Raw genomic sequence first — 5,043 nt, forward strand, 5'->3', positions numbered from 1 at the left:
ATACTAAATATATACATGTGTACAGCAGAGCCAGTAGGAGGCAAAGCTGTCCTGAAAGAATGTATTACTGGTACTGGGGACTCAGGACCTTAGTCTTAGGGACATCAAGGCTGATTAACATAACAGTCCACACAAATTCTTCTCTGTCCTACATTAATGAAGAGTGACTCGCAGCTGCTTAAATGATTGGTCCTTCCCTGTTTTGCACATAGAAAAGGGAAGAAAAGCAAAGATGTCTAGAAGCAGTCCATCTAGAGGACTTACAGACTACACAAACCTCAGCTCCCACAACCTGAAACAGAAAGAACTAGATGGTGGGGACACAGTAGAAGGTCCTGGACAGAGTCGGAGAAATGTGGAACAAAACTCAGAACAAAAACCCAGACTCAAAACTCAGAACATAAAATGGCCAGGCTCACTGGTTCAGTGGAGACTAATGGAATCCCTTAGTTACCTTCAGACCTGGAACAAAACTTTCCTCTATGGTTCAGCTTTCAGTCAAACAATAGACAAGAATACGAGGTGAACGGAGACACCAGGAGACACTCAGCAGAATAACCAAGTCCATAAGATCAGGGCAGCATGTTCCCAAAGATAAAGGTCAGAAGGCATTCAGAAGGGTGGATAGAAGGGTTAACAGGAATGAGACTCTGAGAGGAAAGGTGAAAAGGACCATTGCATTGTGGGTATTATAATTAATGTTTAAGATAAAATACATGTAAGTGATTGCATGGAAAACCAATTAGCTTTGTAAACTGTTGCACAGAATAATATAATTATATAATCTTACTTATAGAAAAGTCTTAAATGCATATATGCTTGATCTGGAAAGATACACAGCAAGTAAAATATTTTATCTCTGAGATGAAGGGAGAATATAATTGAGTAGGAGATAAAAGGGGAATCCTTAAAACTTTTGGAAACAAAGGACTGGCAGTTGGAAAATATGACCTAGTGATAGAAATGAGGCTGGAGATCAAATGATAGCATTTTGCCCAATGAATGATTTCTTAATTGTAAGTATTTTTGTTGTTGTTATTATTATTGTTGTTATGTATCGTCAAGTTGTTTGCGACTCATAGCGACCCCAAGTACAACAGCCCAAAACCCTGCTCTATTCTGTGTGCCAACCTCACTGTCTCTGTCACTGTCACCTACTCCTATTACCCCAGCGAATACAATTGGTACCAGAGGAGATTGCCCCTCCTTCTCCAGTGGAGCATCTGGTGGTTTTGAACCATGCCTTCAGGATTGCAGCACAGCTCATTGCCTTTAGGCTACCCAGTATTTTTTTAAGAAAGAAAAACACATAAATGGCAACTAGTGCACTTCACCTGGTAGAATGACATAGGAGTCAAATTGACTACTTCTGTGGAAGCAATCACGGGAGAAGCTCAGCATCGGCAGTCAAAACAAGGACAGAGGCTGACTGCACACAGAACATTTACTTCTCATATGCAAATTCAAATTGAATTTTAAGAAAATTAAAACAAGTCCACAAAACCCAAAACATGACCTTGAGTGTATCCCAACGGAATTTAAAAACTATCTTAAGAATACATTTGGGGAGGAGTCATGGCTGTTCGCTGAGCCCTGCATTTTGTATTCAAAGTGGGAAATCGCTTCCAAACAGCACATTTCTGTGGTGATGTCCTTGGGATGAAGATTGAAGAATCTTTAAGGAATTTGAAGAAGGCTCCAAAGCCATCTGTAACAGACCTTATGATGGAAAGTGGAGTATAACGATGGTGGGATTTGGGCCTGAGGATGATTATTTTGTTGCAGAACTGACTTACAATTACAGCATCGAAGACTACAAACTAGGCAGTGACTTCATGGGTGTCACACTCTTCTCTAGACAGGCTGTCAGCAATGCCAGGAACTTGAAGTGGCCGGTCAAAGAAGTTTCTAAAAGGTATTTTTGAAACTGAAGCCCCAGATGGATATAAGTTCTTTTTGCAGAATCACAGTCCACCTCAGTCAGATCCTGTACTAAAAGTAACTCTAGCAGTATCTGATCTTCAGAAGTCCTTCAACTACTGATCTAATCTACTAGGAATGAAAATTTATGAAAAAGATGAGCAGAAGCAAAAAGCCTTCCTGGGCTATGCTGACAACCAGTGTAAGCTGGAGCTTCAAGAGGTCAAGGGTGCAGTTGATCATGTGGCAATTTTTGGATGAATTGCCTTTTCTTGTCCCAAGAAAGAGTTGCCAGACAAAGAAGCATTGATGAAAAAGGAGAACCAGAAGGTCCTGACTCCCCCAGTGAGCCTGTATATGCCAGGAAAAGCAATGGTGCAAGTGGTCATCTTGGCTGACCTTGATGGACATGAAATTCGCTTTGTGGGGGATGAAGCGTTTCAAGAACTTTACAAGATGGGTTAAGAGGGGAGCAAATTGTTGGATGAGACAATGGCAGCAGAAAAGAGTGATGAGTGGTTTGCCAAACAAAACAAACCGAGGGCTTCAGCTTAACAGAAGAAGTTTGGAACCAGCCTTTACGACCCCTGCCCAGCCCCTGTGACCCTGACGTGTCCATTCATAGTCAGTGCCCTTATAACTTGGTAGTTTCCTCTACAGGCTGGGAGACCAAGGTAATAAAGATTTGTGATTTTTAGTCTTGGAGAGTTCCAATTCAAGATAAGAAACCCCGGTATGATTTGTCTAAATAGAGATGAACCCTGTCTGTAATTGCTCTGTCATTGGAATGATACATTTCATCCTTGATTTGGGATAGAAAGAATTTTGTTGAGCTGTGAATCATATGAAATTTATGAAAGCACAACTGTCCCAATAAATCCAAATCTGTTGTTTCTAACAGTCGTATCCAAGCATCTGATGAAGAGCCAGTTAACACTAGGCCATTGCAATGCCTTCTCAGGTCTTAACATTGAAAGAATGTTAATGGAAATTATGGACAAAGGGATTTGGTTACTTGATACCCTCATCATCCTTCCTATTTAAAATGTTGTGCAGCCAGAGAAAACACAAAAAGGGTTCAGTGTGTTGAACATTTCCACATATTCAGCTCCTCTCTGGTTTGCTTTAATGTACCTTCTAGTTTTTCCTTTAGTTCTTTAGAACAAGTATTTTTTCATCACTAAAAACATGAGTATGAAAGGCAAAGTTTAAACACAGGATCAGTCTTGGAAGTTTAATTGGGGTGGGAAGGGAGGGAGAGGAGAGTAAAAATTAATGCATAGATGAGTTGAGTGAAGAAAAAGGTAGGACACAAGGGATCAATTTGATATTATGATTATTTTATTTACCAAACATTGGTAATTGTTTTAAAACAAAGTATCTTTGAATGACTATGTGAAAAATCAGTGTGATTTGTAAACACGTCAAAAAAGAATACATTTGGTGCATTGAACACTAAGTCCAGAGGAGTTGTTGAATGGCATCGAGGATATCGCCCATGAAGAAAGCAAAAGGTCACTACAAAGTCAGAGAAGAAAGAAAGAGAGAGAGGGAGGGAGGGAGGAAGGGAGGAAGGAAGGAAGGAAGGAAGGAAAGAAAAGAAAGAATCAAAATGGATTTAGAAAACCAAAAAGGAAGGATATGCTAGACCTACATCATGCTGAAAGAACTGAAGAACACATTCAAACCTCATATTGAAACACTGAAGGATTCTGTGGGCAAAATTGTGCATGGTGCAGGAAGCATCAAAACAAGATGGAAGGAATTCATAGAGTCACTATACCAATAAGAATTAATTGACATTACCAAAAAAAAAAATCCAAAAAAAACCAGAACACCCCAAACAAAACTCCAACATTTCAGAAAGTAACATATTTTAAAAATAAATAAAAAAATAGTACCACAGGAAGAAGTCCAAGCTGCACTGACAGCACTGGCAAAAAATAAGGCCCCAGGAATTGATGGGATACCACACAATGTGTTTCAGCAACCACATGCAGCCCTGGAAGTGCTTGCCAGTTTCTGCCAACGAGTATGGAAGTCAACTATCTGGCCAACTGCCTGGAAGGCATCCATATTTATTCCCCTTACAAAAACATCCATCAGACTGGAAATTATGGAATAATACCATTAATATCACATGCAAGTAAAATCTTGCTGAAGATTATTCAAAAATTCCATTGCAGGGAACTGGCAAAAGTTCAAGCTGGATTCAGGAAAGGCTGAGGAACTAGAGATATCATTGCTGATGTCAAATAAATCTTGGCTGGAAGCAGAGAGTACCAAAAAGATGTTTATTGTATTGATTATGCAAAGGCATTGGATTGGGTAAATAATAACAAATTATGACTAAAATGAAGAAGAATGAAAATCCCAGAACACTTAATTATACTTATGTGAAACCTATACATGGACAAAGAAGGAGTTATACAAACAGAACAAGAGAATATTGCATGATTTAAAATCAGGAAATGTGTGCATCAGGGTTGTATTCTTTCTCCATACCTATTCAGTCTATATTGCACTGGGAAAGTCTGCAGTTAGGGAACTCTCCAAATTATTGAGGAGTAATGATGTCAGTTTGAGGACTAAGGTACCTCTGACTCAGGCCATGGTCTTTCCAATCATTTGCTCTACATCTGAGAGGTGGACAGTGATATAAGGATGATGGAAGAATTGCTGCTTTTGAGCTGTAGTGTTGGAGAAGAGTACTGAACCTCCCATGGACTGCCAGAAGAACAAACAAACAAATATGTCTTGAAGAGGGTGCAGCTGGAGTGCTCTTTGGAGGCACAGATGATGAGGCTTTGCCTCACATACTTTGGGCATATTGCCAGGAGGAGCTGTTGCTGAGAAAGGAACATGATGCTTGGAGAGGTAAAAGGTTGTCAAAGGAGAAGAAGACCCTCGACCAGGTGGATTGACACTATGACTGCTGCAGTGGGCTCTAATGTGTCAGGAAGTATGAGAATGGCACAGAACAGAACAGGTTTCAGAGCTGTTGTTCATAGGGTCACTATTTATCATACTCAACAGCACCTAACAACCACAACAGCAATTCAATCTGTATACCAAGCAAATCATTTGAGAAGCTGAACTATATGAAGAAGAATGTGGCATCAG

General features: G+C 39.9%; 1 protein-coding gene and 1 pseudogene across 1 annotated transcript in view; both read left to right on the plus strand.

The window, feature by feature from the left end:
* CNST (consortin, connexin sorting protein) overlaps positions 1 to 5,043 on the plus strand; it is a 121,414-nt gene that overhangs the window by 112,800 nt on the left and 3,571 nt on the right. The window lies entirely within an intron of this gene.
* LOC102858156 lies at positions 1,576 to 2,475 on the plus strand (annotated as a pseudogene).

The sequence above is a fragment of the Elephantulus edwardii genome, unplaced genomic scaffold (assembly GCF_000299155.1).
Source record: "Elephantulus edwardii isolate Elephantulus edwardi_28Jun2011 unplaced genomic scaffold, EleEdw1.0 scaffold00214, whole genome shotgun sequence".
NCBI lineage: Eukaryota > Metazoa > Chordata > Mammalia > Macroscelidea > Macroscelididae > Elephantulus > Elephantulus edwardii.